Source organism: Rhinopithecus bieti, unplaced genomic scaffold (assembly GCF_001698545.2).
Source record: "Rhinopithecus bieti isolate Rb0 unplaced genomic scaffold, ASM169854v2 scaffold_42532, whole genome shotgun sequence".
In the NCBI taxonomy this organism is placed as follows: Eukaryota; Metazoa; Chordata; class Mammalia; order Primates; family Cercopithecidae; genus Rhinopithecus; species Rhinopithecus bieti.
The window spans coordinates 2,640,013-2,656,176 of NW_016818301.1; the positions used below are offsets into that span (position 1 = coordinate 2,640,013).

The 16,164-nt window shown below is 49.5% G+C and overlaps 1 long non-coding RNA gene across 1 annotated transcript; it reads left to right on the plus strand.

Moving 5' to 3' along the window:
• The first annotated feature begins 6,844 nt into the window (after positions 1–6,844).
• LOC108518444 (uncharacterized) lies at positions 6,845–15,843 on the plus strand. The gene is made up of 3 exons (XR_001882369.1): positions 6,845–6,879; positions 15,262–15,403; positions 15,535–15,843. It is a non-coding gene; the product is annotated as an uncharacterized LOC108518444 (long non-coding RNA).
• Positions 15,844–16,164: the final 321 nt, after the last annotated feature.

Consider the following 16,164-nt stretch of genomic DNA (forward strand, 5'->3'; position numbering starts at 1 on the left):
CTGACGTAGGTTTTCTTAGCCTCCTAGCATGCCTCCTTTATTAGAAATTATTAGACATATCTGATGTCTAGGCTCTGCCAGTTTTTTTTTTTTTTTTTTTTTTTGGAGACAGGGTCTTGCTCTTTTGCCAGGCTGGAGTGCAATGGTGCCATCTCAGCTCACTGCGACCTCCACCTTCCGGGTTCAAGTGATTCTCCTGCCTCAGCCTCCCAAGTAACTGGGAATACAGGCACATACTACCATGCCTAGCTCATTTTTGTACTTTTAGTAGAGAGAGGGTTTCACCATGTTGGCCAGGATGGTCTCAATGTCTTGACCTTGTGATGTGCCCGCCTTGGCCTCCCAAAGTGCTGGGATTACAGGTGTGAGGCACCGTGCCCACCCAACTGTGCCACTTTCTAGCTATGTGTGGCCTTCACATTCCTGGCCCTGTTTCCTTATTTGGAAATTGGAGATGATAATTAGAGGGTGCTGTGAGGGTGAAAATAAATGTATGTGAAAGGACCTAGTAATTCCACTTATCATTTGGGTGAACTTGGACAGATTATTCAACCTCTCTCTCTCTTTTTGTTTTGAGACAGTCTCGCCGTGTTGCTCAGGTTGGAGTGCAGTGGCACGATCTCAGCTCACTGCAACCTCCACCTCCTGGGTTCAAGCAGTTCTCCTGCCTCATTCTCCTGAGTAGCTGGGATTATAGGCGTGTGCCACCACGCCCGCCTAATTTTTTTGTATCTTTAGTAGAGATGGGGTTTCACCATATTGGCCAGGCTGGTCTCGAACTCTTGACCTCGTGATCCACCCACCTCGGCCTCCCAAAGTGCTGGGATTACAGGTGTGAGCCACCGTGTCCCGCAGAATGCTCTCACTTTTTATCCCCATTTCACATCATGCTTGGATACACTCCTGCTGCTCTAGGGTTTCTTCTCTATATGGTAGTCAAAGGAATCTGTCCACAATCTTCTAGTAGCTTCCTATTATATGCTTAGAGGGAAATATGAATATCTTTTTGTGCCCGGTGTGGTCCCTATTTCCCTTTGTTATTTTTTTAATTTTTATTTTTTTGCGATAGGGTCTTGTTCTATTGCTCAGGCTGGAGTGCAGTGGTGCGATCATGGCTCACTGCAGTCTTGACCTTCCAGGCTCAAGCAATCCTCCCACCTCAGCCTCTTTGAGTAGGTAGGACTAGAGGCTCATGCCACCACTTCTGACTAATTTTTAATTTTTTATAGAAATGGGGTCTCACCATGTTGCCCCGGCTGGTCTTGAACTGCTGGGCTTAAGCCATCCTCTAGCCTTGGCCTCCCAATGTGCTGGGGTTACAGGTATGAGCCACCTCGCCTGGTCACCTGTCTACCTCTAGCCACCATATTCTTCTTGTGCCTTAAATACACCAAGCTTCTTTCTTTTTCTATTTTCTTTTCTTTTTTGAGACAGAGTCTAGCTCTGTCGCCCAGGCTGGAGTGCAGTGGTGTGATCTTGGCTCACTGCAACCTCTGCCTCTGGGGTTCAAGTGATTCTCCTGCCTCAGCCTCCCAAGTAGCTGGAACTACAGGTGTGTGCCACCACACCTGGCTAATTTTTGTATTTTTAGTAGAGATGGAGATTCACCATGTTGGCCAGGCTGGTCTCAAACTCCTGACCTCCAGTGATCCATCCACTTTGACCTCCCAAAGTGCTGGGATTACAGGCGTGAGCCCACCATGCCTGGCCCACACCAGGCTTCTTTCCATCTCAGCAGGGCCTCTGCACTTGACGTTCTTTCTGCATGGCACACTCTTCCCCCAGATTTTCTGGTGCCTGAATTGGTCTCATCAGCTATGCCTCTGCTCGAGAGTTAACTCCTTATGCAGGTCTTTTCTGACCATCATTTCTGAAATAGGTGATTGTATTAGTCCGTTTTCATGCTGCTAATAAAGACATACCCCAGACTGGGAAATTTACAAAAGAAAGAGGTTTGATGGACTCACAGTTCCACATGTCTGGGGAGGCCTCACAATCATGGCAGAAGGCAAGGAGGAGCAAGTCACGTTTTACATGAATGGTAGTAGGCAAAGAGAGAGAGCTTGTGTAGGGGAACTCCCGCTTTTAAAACCGTCAGATCTCGTAAGACTTATTCACTATCACAAGAACAGTGTGGGAAAGACCTGCCCCATGATCCAATTACCTCCCACCGGGTCCATCCCACAGCACGTGGGAATTCAAGATGAGATTTGGGTGAGGATACAGTCAAAGCCTATCACTGGCATAGAGTAGGTGCTTAAGTAGGTATTCATTGACTGAGTTAATGAATAAAATAATCTGGCCAGTGTTTTTTTCTAAAAGTTCCTTGAAATTGCCATGGACCCTGCCATTCATGCAGGTGGGGAGAAAGAGGCTCAGAGCAGTTGAGTACTTAGCCCAGTGAGTAAATGGTGGAGCCAGGATTTGAAAGCAGTTTTGTGGACTCAGAAGCTTTTACCCCTTACAGGGGTGGTGAGGAAGGCCTTTCCGAGAGGCCAGGGAGGCCCCAGGGCAGAACCGTCCAGCCAAGCCCACCCCAAATTCCTGTCCCACAGAAACTAAGAGCGATAATAAAAAGAGAGTTGCAGGGTTGTGTCGCTCCTCCTCTGTCTCTTGCCTGCTCTCTCTAAGGAATTCAGAGCCTTCCCATCTTGAATACCAGCAGCAGCTCCAGAATTTCCCCATGGGACGGGCTTACTGAGAGCCCTCTGGTGAAAGGGGCAGCCCTGGGCTTGCCTGGGAGCTGTGTCTGTGTAACAGGTACCCTGTTTTCGAGAGGATGCAGGTTTGTTGGGGGAGAGCATTCTCAAGACTGTGAGGGGACTGAGCCTGCTCCTAAAGCCATCTCTTTTTTAGTCTCACTCTGCAGTGACAAGATCTTGGCTCACTGTAACCTCTGTCACCCGATTCAAGGGATTCTCCTGCTTCAGACTCCCGAGTAGCTGGGATTACAGGTGCCCGCCACCATGCCCGGCAAATCTTATTTTTGTTTATTTATTTATTTGAGACGGAGACGGAGTCTCCGGGCTGTCACGCGACACCGCAGCAAAGCTGGAGTGCGAGTAGCCGCCCCCGAGATCTCAGCTCACTGGCAAGCTGCCGGCCTCCTGGGGTTTAGCCGATGGCGGGCCTCGCTCCACCCGAATTCAGTTCTGTGTGTGGACTACAGTGCCGCACCTATGGCCCGGGCGGGGGTTGTAATTGCTTTTTTTTTTTTTTTTTTTAGTCAGAGACGGGGGCTTTCACGTGTTAACCAGATGGTTTTGTGATCGTCCTGGCCCGTGATCCGCCGGTCTCGGCCTCCCAAAGTGCTGGGATTACAGGCTTGAGCCACCGCGCCCGCAGACTTTGGTTATCTGCATTTTTTTGGTTATCTGCAAACATGACTGAAGAGCGTGGGGTACATCAATGCCAGGCAAAGTTTCTGAGGGAGTCTGTCACAGAGGGACAGGCCTGGACTACGATCCTGGTTTATCAAGGGGAACCTGGTCAGTTACCTTGCACCCTCTTTGGAGGAAGAGTGAATGGAAGAGTCCCTCAGTAGAGGACAAATAGGAAGGAGATGGTCACAGAGCCAGGGCTGGCATTGTCCAGGGCACAGGTTCTTGGTTGCTCTGACCCAAGCATCATCTCCATTTCCTGGGCAAGACTGTCCTCCCAAAAGAGAGGGGGCTTCAAGCTGCTCTGTGATAAACGCTTTTTTTTTTTTTTTTTGAGATGGAGTCTGTCGCCCAGGCTGGAGTGCAGTGGTGCAATTTTATCTCATTGCAACCTCTGCCTGCTGGGTTCAAGTGATTCTTGTGCCTCAGCCTCCCGATGACAGGTGCCTACCACCACGCCTGGCTAATTTTTGTGTTTTTAGTAGAGATGGGGTTGCACCGTGTTGGTCAGGCTGATCTCGAATTCCTGAGCTCAAGTGGTCTGCCCGCCTCGGCCTCCCAAAAATCTGGGATTACAGGCGTGAGCCACCACGCCCAGCCGATAAATGCTTCTTAATGCAGTTGTTTATTCTGACTCCCTCCCACCAAGCAGTGCTGTGACACCGTGGATCCTCACGGAACTTGTGCTGTAGGGAAGCCTGTGCTGGTTGGGCTGTAGGAAGTGCTCCATTCTGTTGGTGGGGTATTTACTGTGCTATCCAATAATAAGTGGATCCTCCGTTATGCGTCAGCCTTGTAAGTTTGGTCAAAGGGAGTCTGCCCCTGCCTTGCATGCAGATATATCCCGGATATCCTGTGGTGGATTCACCTCGTTGGGACCTGTCAGTGTGGCCAGCCTTTCTTCCAGAGTGGCAACCTGCATTTCCTTGATTATCTTTTAAGAAGCACCATAGGAATTATCATCCCATTTTACAGATGAGAACACTGAGGCTCAGAGAGGAGGAATTTCTTGCCCCAGGTGGGCCAGCTGGTCGGGATGCAATTGGAATGGAAACCCAGGTGTGGCTGAAACCAAAGCTGGCACTCTCCATGCACAATTCCCAAACCCCCAATGCTCTGAAAAGCTAAAGCTTTTTCATGAGATTGGGGCAAGCATCTGATGGCAAACCTGATATGAATTGGATGTGAGGTTATTTATAGTCTTTATTTAGTCCCACTTAGCGTGAATATCTATACATTTTGCTGCAGAAAAATGAAAGGGTTTATGGAATATTGCTCCAGAGCTCACTGGCATGTCACCCGATATGCAGTAGATCCACTTGAAAACCTTTCAGGAATCCAAAGAATTCCAAATTAGAAAGCACATTGAGGCCAGATGTGGTGGCTTCAGCCCTGTAATCCCAGCACTTTGGGAGCCTGAGGCGGGCGGATCACCAGAGGTCAGGAGCTCGAGATCAGCCTGGTCAACATGGTGAAACCCCATCTCTACTAAAATAGAAAAATTAGCCATGCGTGGTGGTGGGTGCCTGTAATCCCAGCTACTGGGGGAGGCTGAGGCGTGAGAATCGCTTGAACCTGGGAGGCAGGGTTACCTTGAGCCACTGCACTCTAGCCTGGGTGACAGAGCAAAACCATGTCTCAAAATAAATAAAATAAAATAAATAAATTGATAAAGCACATTGAGCCGTGAGGATTTCAGATAAGAAATTGTGGGGCTGTTCCTCCTGTACCAAACTTTTCTGTCTCAGTTAGGCAGAGATCACTACCCCCATTTGGCAGATGAGGAAGACTGAGGGCAAGGAACATGGTGTCCCAGGTAGAGCGGCAGCCATTTTATCATCCTGTTGGAGGGTGTGCCAGCAGGAAAGGAAGCTTTTGAGTCACCAGCCCACTGTAGCCTCCCAAGAACCTTGCTGTCTCAGCAAAATTTCAGAACTAGAAAACCTGGAAAGATTAAAGGCCCAAAGAATGCCGCAAGTCCCCCGGAAGAAAGGGAGGCTTGCTGTACGTTCCAGTGGTCGGTATTCAAACTCATTTTTTATTTCAGCTGCATATACACTCACCCATCACAGGACCGGTTCTCAGAATAGAGAGGTACCTGTTGAATCATCCACCCTACTTCCTGCCTCGTGTGGGCATGTCTCCAAGTGCTGAGCCATCCGCTTCGCTACCGTGGCCTGAGATATATCAGGATTTGCAGGCCTGGCGACAGGAGACAAAATAGATTCCCATTTCCTTCGGAACCATTTAGCTAGTTTAGAGAGTGTTTGACTGTTTCAATGGGATGAGCAATAACCAGGCCTCTCCTTGGCGCCTTCTCTCTGCCCCATATATTTTCTTCTGTTGGAAGCTGGGACTTGGTGTCTTAGGGCCCTTTAAGATAAACACTGATTTTGGCTCAATCTGGCCGCACAGCTGTGGGCTAGTAGGTGCACCTCTCTGAACCTCAGGTCCCTGCTTTCTGCAGCACAGTGTTGTTCTCAGCTCTGTTTTTTTTTTTTTTTTTTTTTTTGAGACAGTCTCACTCTGTTGCCGAGGCTAGAGTGCAGTGGTGCGATTTCAGCTCACTGCAACCTCCATCTCCTGGGTTCAAGCAATTCTCCCTGCCTCAGCCTTCCGAGTAGCTGGGATTACAGGTGCCTGCCACCAGGCCCAGCTAATTTTTGTATTTTTTAGTACAGACAGGGTTTCACCATGTTGGCCAGGCTGGTCTCGAACTCCCGACCTCAGGTGATCCACCCGCCTCAGCCTCCCAAAGTGCAGAGATGACAGGCATGAGCCACCGCGTCAGGTGTCTCATGTCTTCATACCACATGCCTTGGTTCCCACTGCCCTGGCGGGTGCCTGGAGAGACTTGTGGTTGGGGCCGAGTGACCGCAAGGTGATATTTAAGGTGGTCTCCTGGAGCAGTCTGACATCACTGTAATGCAAGCAGACATCTGGGGAGTCAGACTGCCTGAATTTGAATTCCAGTGATTTAAATTTTTACCACTGTTGTGTGACCTTGGGCAAGTTGTGTGACCGTTTGAGCCATAGCTGCTTCATCTGTAAAATAGATGGAATCATAGTATGTACCACTTTGGAAGGGAGGGATAATAGAATTAGGTCAGACTATGTATGTGACATGCTTAAGGCAGTGCCTGGCATGCAAATAAGCCCTTGATACGTGCCAGGGGGGTTCATCTGGTTACCAGAAACTTGGAGGTAGGGGGCTTTGGCTGGGGCAAGATCTTGCAACATTTAAAAAGCAATCACTGGTCACTTGTGAGGTTCCAGGCCCTGGGTTGGCCACTCAGCATTCAGGGCGAGACCTTGCCATGCTATCAAGTAACCTAGAGTCTATTTTTTTTTTCTTAAGATGGAGTTTCACTCTGTCACCCAGGCTGGAGTGCAATGGCACGATCTCGGCTCACTGCAACCTCCGCCTCTGCATTCAAGCGATTCTCCTGCCTCAGCCTCCCAAGTAGCTGGGATTACAGGTGCCTGCCGCCACACCCGGGTAATTTTTGTATTTTTAGTAGAGACGAGGTTTCAACATGTTGGCCAGGCTGGTCTCAAATTCCTGAGCTCAAGTGATCCACACGCCTCGGCCTCCCAAAGTGCTAGGATTAGAGGCGTGAGCCACTGTGCCCGGCCAAATAACTCAGAGTCTAATGGGGCAAGTAGATGTGGCTAATCCAGGGGCTGAATACCTATAAAGTCCTTAAATATATTTTGAGTCTATGTTTAAAAAGCAGATTTCACCTAAAAATCCAGTTTTCTGGCTTCTCTTAAGATCTGGCAACACCAGGCTGGCCTTCCTGTAATACGAGAAGAAGCTGGAGCTGAATAGGAGCTGCCCCCTTGGCCAGGGGCTCTCTACTTTGCCTCAGTCCCCACTACTCCCTATTGCACCAGATTCGACCTTCTTCATAGTCATGCACGTTTGCCACCTGGGCCTGTGGGGGTTTGCTGATAAGTTGCAATGCAACGCTTTGGGTGCTGGGAGAGCATGATGAGCAATAATAACTCAGCCTTGGGCAGTCAGGAAAAGCTTCCCGAGGGAGGCGAAGTCACAGCTGCTTGTCTATAAAACCTGCAGATGCTGCTGAACACCCTCATCTTTGTGGCTCAAGGACATGAATAAAGGACGCAAAGTCAGAGCTCACGAGGAATCTCTGGCAAAAAGCGACTGAGGCCCAGTGACTTGTGTGGGGTCATACAGCCTGCTGATGGCAGAAGTGGGGCTAGAACTAGGATTACCAACCAGCAACATTTCTGGACTACTTTCCCTAGAACCAGGGTTGTCAACCAGAAACAGTTCCGGGCCACTCTACCTCCCCTGTCTCTGGATTCCTCGGGAGTTAGGAGGATACGTACTCTGGAATCTTAGACTTGAGTCCTGCCTCTGCCACTTACTTGCAGTATGACCTCAGTTAAGTCACTTCTTTTCCTTGAACCTCAGTTTCCTCATCTGTAAGGTAGGGCTAAGGATTCTGACCTCAAAGGAGTGTTCTGAGGGCCAAACATTGAGAAAGTGGACAGGGGGCAATCTCAGACATCTCATTAGCTCAAGAGGACTCTAGATACATGAGGGTCATTATGATTGTTGACAAATAGCCACTTCTCCCAACAAATTTTGGCATCATCTGTTTAACAGTGACCTTGAAGGGGAACCATCCCCCACTTTGCCCTTGCCAGTCCCTTAAAGGAGCACGCATGGCCTTTGGTCAGGCTTGGACCCTGGAAGGGACAGCTTTGGGATTCTCTGACTTTGGGTGTGAGCAGGGCCCTGGATGCAGAGCCCAAGGGTTCCCCTCTCCTGGGAGGCCCCAAGGTCACAGCAGGTACTGGGGTAGAGATGGGAAGGAAGCAGAATTTCCTGGGCAAAAGAGGAGAAATGTCAATAATTCTTTTGTTTTCTTCAAGGCACCTACCTGCCTATCAGGGGCTCCCCTTAAATCCCATGTCTGTGGCTGGAACTATTGAGACTCCTCTACTTTGGGGAGGTCCCACTGTCCTGAGTTCAAATCCTGACTTTTCTCCTTATTAGCTGAATGTGACTTTGGACAAGATTTCAAATTCCTCTAAACTCCAATGTCCTCATCTACAAAATGGGCCTCTTAGAGTACTTATTTGGTAAGGTTTAGTGGGAATTAAATGAGATTATGTGTGAAAGCGTTTAGCACAGTGCAGAGCTCAGTCAATGCCCGTTATTACTGTGATTGGAAATTAGAATGATTACCACCCATCGTGTTTGTATAACACTTGACCATTTCTAAACTTATGCTTCTCTTACACCATTTGATCTATGCAATGACTCTTTGAGGTAGCCAGTGCAGGGATCATGACCTCATTGCATAGATGAGACAACTGGTGCTCAGAGAAGGCAACAGTCTACTCAAGGTCACACAGCTTGAGCATGGCAGAGTGGCAGAGCCAAGTTCAAGTCTTGTTCTTTTGTTTTTTTTGAGACGGAGTCCGGCTCTATTGCCCAGGCTATAGTGTAGTGGCACGATCTTGGCTCACTGCAACCTCTGCCTCCCGGGTTCAAGTGATTTCCTGCTAATTTTCATGTTTTTAGTAGAGACGGGGTTTCACTATGTTGGCCAGGCTGGTCTTGAACTCCTCACCTCAAGTGATCCGCCCGCCTCAGCCTCTCAAAGTGCTAGGATTACAGGTGTGAGCCACCACACCTGGCCTCGAGTCTTCTGAGATGAAGAATGAAGAGCACCTTCCACAGGGCCAGACCAGACCAGACCAGACCAGACCAGGCTTCAACCACGTGGTTGGATTGTTCACCCGGGGTGCTTCATATCTCCCAAAAACTGCTTGATAGAGAAATAATCCAGAATGCTGTTTCAAACCCTTGTTGCCTCTGTTTGTACTCTGAGCCTGTACCACCTCTAGGGACAAAGAAACTTCTCCTTGCCCCGTGGTGTCAAATGGACTTTTCCTTGCATTTGTCCTAAACGGATCTCAGCAACCCCCACTGGGTCCGTCAAAGCACTCTGCCAGAAGGTCTGTGTGCTCTGCACTGTGGCCATGGGATGGCGCTGTTCCACAACTCATGAAAAATCAGGCCCGGTCCCCGGACTGCATTTCAACGCATCAAGATCATTTAAACACCTACTATGTGCAAGTCACTGTGCCTGCTGCGGGGAGGGCTTCAGTTATTCAATACTGTTATGTTAAGCTATATTAATAATTGCCGTAACAACATCGGTCCAGGTCTTCATAGTTTATTGAGCAATTTACGTGCATTATCTGGTTCTATCTGCAAGTAGTCCTGATGCATTAGATTAGGTGGGTCTTTCCGTCCCACTTGAGGAGGAAACTGAGGCACAGAGGGTGATAGAACTTATGTAAAGGCACGGAGGAGAGAGGCACATGATAGACATTTGATGAATTATAGGTGGTGGATAGAATGAGGCAGACCTAGGCATCTGTCTCCTCCAGGCTGTTATTCATCCATGGGGGCAGGGATTGTATCTTATTTGTCTTTCTGTCCCCCCTCCTAGCACGGCTTCTGATTGAGGGCTTCTGCAGACCTCTGTGGCAGACAGAGGAGAGGCAGGGGGATGCCCTGCAGGCTGCAATGCCGAACAGCTCCTGGAAGCCTCTCTGAGGGTGTGCAGGCTGAGAGAGGCGGCTTCTGGGCTGGAGATTGCAAAGAGAGGAGGTCACTACCTCCACTGTGCTGTGTAGCATTTGCAGGCCATGAATGGCTCACCATAATTCAGCCCCTGAAGGCGCCAAGTAGCTGAGTGGTCAGGAATGATTCATTCATTCCACAAACGTTTTCTGAGTTCCTGTTACACGCTAAGCATTAGGAATACAGATATGCAAACACAGCCTCTGTCCCCCTGGAGCTTCCAGAGCAGTGGGGGAGATGGAGGGCAAAGAGCTAGCAATGTGGTTTGGTTTGAATTGCCCAGAGGTGTGTACTGAGTGCCACGGGGTAACCAAGTCTAGCAGGCGAAGGGTGAGGGCTCCAAGAGGAGGAGACCTTTTGCAGCATTTGAAGGATGAAATGAGTTTGCAGATTACCAGACAAAGAAAGGCGCATGAGGACTGGGGGAAGGAAAGCATCAGGGACAGTGGGGTGTGTACGGGCAGGAGCTGTCAAAGGGCGTCTGTCAGTCATGCGTTTGAGGATGGGTAACAGATGTAGTAGGAAAGACAGTGGGACCAGCAGGGAGGGCCTTGAAAGCTGTATCCTGATTGGCTGGGCGCGGTGGCTCAAGCCTGTAATCCCAGCACTTTGGGAGGCCGAGACGGGCGGATCACGAGGTCAGGAGATCGAGACCATCCTGGCTAATACGGTGAAACCCCGTCTCTACTAAAAAAATACAAAAAACTAGCCAGGCGCGGTGGCGGGCGCCTGTAGTCCCAGCTACTCCGGAGGCTGAGGCAGGAGAATGGCGGGAACCCGGGAGGCGGAGCTTGCAGTGAGCTGAGATCCGGCCACTGCACTCCAGCCTGGGCGACAGAGCAAGACTCCGTCTCAAAAAAAAAAAAAAAAAAAAAAAAAAGCTGTATCCTGAGGACTATGAATTGCATCTTGTATTTGTCAGGGAATCACCATGGTGGGAGCTGTGCTAGGAGCTCACAGTTCCATGGAGAAGGTGGGCAAAGAGAGGCCCATCACTCATGTTTACTGAGCCCTGACTATTTCGTGGTGCTAAACACTTCTTGGGGCTGGGTTTACTGTCTGTCTTACAAGGCAGGTACTGTGATCATCCCATTTTATAGACGAGTAAACTGATACTAGGGATGCTGACGTAAGTTTTTCCCAAGGTCATAAAACTGGTACTAGTGGAGTTGGGACTTGTCTTTTTTTTTTTTTTGAGACGAATTCTCACTCTGTTGCCCAGATTGGAGTGCAGTGGCATGATCTTGGCTCACTGCAACCTCTGCCTCCCAGGTTCAAGTGATTCTCCTGTCTTAGCCTCCTGGGTTGCTGGGATTACGAGCACACGCCACCATGTGTGGCTAATTTTAAAATATTTTTTAATAGAGACAGAGTTTCACCATGTTGGTCAGGTTAGTCTTGAACTCCTGACCTCGTGATCCACCCGCCTTGGCCTCCCTCCCTCCCCAGAGGCGACCACTCTTACAATCTCTTGTGTTTTTTATTTTCTAGAGACTTTACCTATTTGTTTTGTAAGAGGTGTTTTATATAGACCCAAGCACAAAAGGCAAGACAAGTGCCTGTTAACTACAGACGTGGGCTTTGGGAAGAGCCAGTGTGGGTTTAGATCTTGACTTTTTTTGAGAGCTTAACAAGTGTCACCATTAAATGATGGTTTGGGCAAAGAGTGGGCAGGCTTGGAGGGTGGGATGAGGATGGCAGGGGCAGGGATGTGGACATCAAGAGGTCTGTGTGCACAAGTGTGACGGTGTGGGCCTGGACTGGGGATGAGGTGATCAGACGGGGACAGGAAATGGGGACCGCCGGGGCCTGGTGAGAGACCAAGCAGGGACGAGGCAGGGCAGAGTGGCTGCTGTGGGGCTGTCATAGCTGGCAGGTGTTTGGCAGGGCAGAAAGCACAGTAAGAGGAAGACAGGTAGCCTGCGGGCTTGGCTTAGGACAGTACCTCTAAGGCTCATGCTGACTCTGGAGCAGTTCCAGCCCACCGTGCCATGCACACGAGCTGGGAAGCTAGGTGGACTGGGCCCGGAAGGAGGCCATGGGCTCAGGAGCCCGGGAGGTCTGGCCCCAGTGCCTGGTGGGGATTCTGGACAAGCCAGTCCCTCTCCAGGCATCCGTGCAGGTCAGCACCACACGGAAGCCCCTTGTCCCTGTTGGTCTTCACTACGGAACGAGAGGCAGGGAAAGGCTTTGGAGATGCCGGGCTGGGATGGGCCGGGGGCTTGCAATTCCTCCCCAGAGGTTTTCAGGGTGGCATCTGAGCAAGTGTCCACAATGTTCAGAGCTCTCCCAGGCAGGATAGGCACCTGTACATGCTTGCATATGTGTACTTTACATGTTATATGTAATGCAATGTAATACACGTTATTTTGCTTGGTTCTTACTTCCCCTTTTAGAAGCCAGTTGATATATGATGAGTTGTTGTCCTCCCATTCTTTTTGATGCACAAACGGCTCGTTGAGGATCCTTGCGTTGAGTCTATGCCCCAGTTCCCGTAGTCTGTTCGCTTCCTGGCTTCCTGGAAGAACAAGATGCCCCCATCTCCTCTTGTTCTTTCCCTGCCCCACTCCCAGAATCAGCTGTTTTTCCAAGGAGCCCGAGTTTTCTTCCCTGAGAAATGCTATTTGGGTCGGGGACAGGGCGAGAAGTGACAAGCTGTGGGGGAAGCGCCCCGATCTGAGCAATCCCTTTGCTCTTGTGACCTTGAGCAAGTCCCTTGGGGCATTAGGGGACCAGTTGCGTCCTTTCTAGACTCATCTGAGGCCAAGAAGAGGTGGGAAGCACTCACCCTGTGTGCCCGGGAGCTGGAATGGCACAGCCCCAGCTCTGCCCCTGTGTGGCTGTGTGATTCTGGGTTCCTTAACCTCTCCGAGCCTCAGTCCTCAGCTGTGAGATAGGAATGATACGAGGCCACTCCCTCTTTTTTTTTTTTTTTAGAGACAGGGTCTTACTCTGTTGTCCAGGCTGAAGTGCAATGGCATGATCATAGCTCACTGCAACCTTGAACTCCTGGGTTCAAACGATCCTCCCGACTCAGCCTCTCAAAGTGCTGGGATTACAGGCGTGAGCCACTGCATCTGGCACATGGACACTTCTGACATATCTCAACTAGGGAAGGTACTCAATAAATGCTAATTCCCTTCTTCCTCCCCTTCATCATTTGACTTCAGTACCCCAGGAAATGAGGACTGGGATATTGAATCGTTTGGGAGAGGAGGAAAGAGGTGTCCAGGGAAAAGGAAGAAATTGGAAAATAGAAGACCATGGAGAAATAAAAGAGGAGGGGTTAATTCAGAATAGGGAAGACGGGCCGGGTGCGGTCGCTCACGCCTGTAATCCCAGCACTTTGGGAAGCTGAGGTGGGTGGACCACGAGGTCAGGAGTTCGAGACCAGCCTGGCCAATATGGTGAAAAATACAAAAATTAGCTGGGCATGGTGGCACTCACCTGTAGTCCCAGCTACTCAGAAGGCGGAGGCAGAAGAATCGCTTGACCCTGGGAGGCAGAGGTTGCAGTGAGCTGAGATTGTGCCACTGTACTCCAGCCTGGGCGATAGAGTGAGACTCTATCTCAAAAAAAAAAAAAAAAAAAAAAAAAAAAAAAAAAGAAGAGTAGAGAAGACGATTTTAATCATCAATAAAGGAAGGCTCTGGCTGCTTGGGGGAGGTTGAGAGCCTCTTGCCATTAGAGGTATGCAAGTAGAGGCGAGGGATTGTGAGCCATACAGATGTATTTGTGAGGACTCTCATTGGTCAGGAGGTAGATTCCTTCACTCAGCAAACTTTGGGAGAGGGCTATCCTTGCCTGGTCCTGTAATGGGGCAGGGGAAGCCAAGGTGAATAGGACACCATCCCTGGCCCCAGAGAGTGCCCAGCTCAGGAAATAAGCTGGTCACTGAGATCCTTATACTCTGCAGTTCTGTGCTTTGAAGCATCCAAGCCTTGGAGGGAGTTGGCTGGGGATTTTCAGTGTACGCCTTTTGGTATTGATCCACTGGAGTTGGAGCTGGCTGGGAAATGGCAGGAGGAGGACGCCGCAGTGTTATTAGTGCGGAGGACACGCTGTAATCTGTCAGTGTCACCCCGGTTGCAGCTGGCCAGGAACCATCCTGCTGTTAACGCCTCCCTTCCCAGCAGCCATGGAGCACACAACTTGTACAGCACCCCTGAGTGCCTCCACCTCTCCCTGTAGGAGGGAGAGTGTGGGTATTTATTCTTTTCTGCATCTCACTGGCATGAGTCCTCTTCTCCAGTCACACTAATTTATTCAGTGTTTTCCAACACACCTACCTCTGTACCTTCAGTTACCAGAATTCCCTACCAGCGATGGTCACTCCCGTCCATTCAGCCATCCACGTGTCCACCCATCCAATCATCCATCCATCCACCTACCCATCCATTCAATCATCCATCCATCCATCCACCCACCCACCCACCTTCCATCCATTCAACTTTGCAGTCCGCTTCAGTTCAATTCGATTCAATTCACCTTCATTCAACTCATGAGGTTACTGGGCTTCACCACGTGCCACACACGTGTGATAAGTGAGGCATACCTCTGCCTTCAAGGAGCCCATGGGAAGAATCCTCCCTGTTCTCCATGGTCAGCTTTCCATCTCACCTCTGTTAATTCTTTGCCAATCCCTTCAGCAGAAGCAATGGACTCTGAAGGGCTGTCCTGTGAGGAGAGGTCAGTTCTGGCTTTCATGAATTGCAGAGGACAGAGCTCAGACAAGGAGAGAGGCAAAGGGTGGGGAGGAGGTGAGAGTGAGATGAGCTAGTGGGACGGCGATTTTGGCTCTGTGGAGGGAACTGCTTCCATTTAGCTGTGAGCACTCAGCAGTGTATTGGGGGATGAAGGGAAAGAGAAGGAGGCAAGGAAACCACTATTGGAGAAGTAGGTTAGTGTGGCGGTGAGGAGGTGAGCTCTGCAGCCAATGGACTGCCTGGCTTATTGTCTCAGCTCCACCATATTCCTGCTGTGTGAACATGGGCACATATCTTAACATCTCTGAGCCTCCATGTCCTCATTTGTAAAATGAGGATAATAAGACCTATCTCACAATGTTGCCTGTAGCATTAACACATGAGGTGCTCAAATTAATACGTGGCACAAAGGGAGAGCTTAATAGATTCCAGCTGTGGTTATGACTGCTCCTATTACGTACCAGCTACTATGCCAGGAGCTTTCATTCCGGTGTGTACTCTGGGCTAACCCTGTGCGGGGATTATTGAACCCATTTTGCAGATAAGGAAATGAAGACCCAGGGAAGCTATCTCTTGAGCGCGTCATGCAGCTGGCGAAGGGTGGAGCAGGGCTTCCAATGCAGACCTTTCCAACTCCACTGTCCCTGCTCTCCTGCGTGCCCTTTCCTGCCTTTTCTCAAGGGGTGAGTGTTTTGAGATGCAAAGATTGTAAGACTTCCATCCCAGCTTCTGCTTAAGGCACCCTTTTGGCCTTCTCCAGTTGTAGCCCTGAATTGCTAATTACTGTTTTATGTGTGTTTTCTCTGTTCCCCAGAGACCATGAGATCAAGAAAAAAGATTTTCTTCTCCACGGCAATTGAAGTGTTGACTTTGACAATGAAAGCTACAGAATGTATGACGTTTCCCTTTTGGCCTTGCTTGCCAAGAAGCTTGTGCTTTTTGTCAAACTGTTTCCTTCCCCTTTCCATGGTTTTGGTCTTCTACCTTTGACAGCCTTTTATTCACGTGTCTTTTACTGTAAGCTCTTCTACTCATAGAATAAGCTGAGTATTTAAATAGAGATTGAATTGAATGGAAAAGGGTGGGTTACAAATTATAAGTAAATAATTCATTTTATATTTAATTTAATTCATTTATTTACTTTTGAGACAGGATCTCGCTCTGTCACCCAGGCTGGAGTGCAATGTTGCCATCTCACTGTAACCTCTGCCTCCTGAGTTTAAGCGATTCTCCCGCCTCAGATTCCCAAGTAGCTGGGATTACAGGCAGCCATGGCTGGCTAATTTTTGTATTTTTAGTAGAGGTGGGGTTTCACCATGTTGGCCAGGCTGGTCTCGAACTCCTGACCTCAGGTGATCTGCCCGCCTTGGCCTCCCAAGTACTGGGATTACAGGTGTGAGCCACTGTGCCCAGCCTACAAGTAAATAATTCAAATAAAATCACG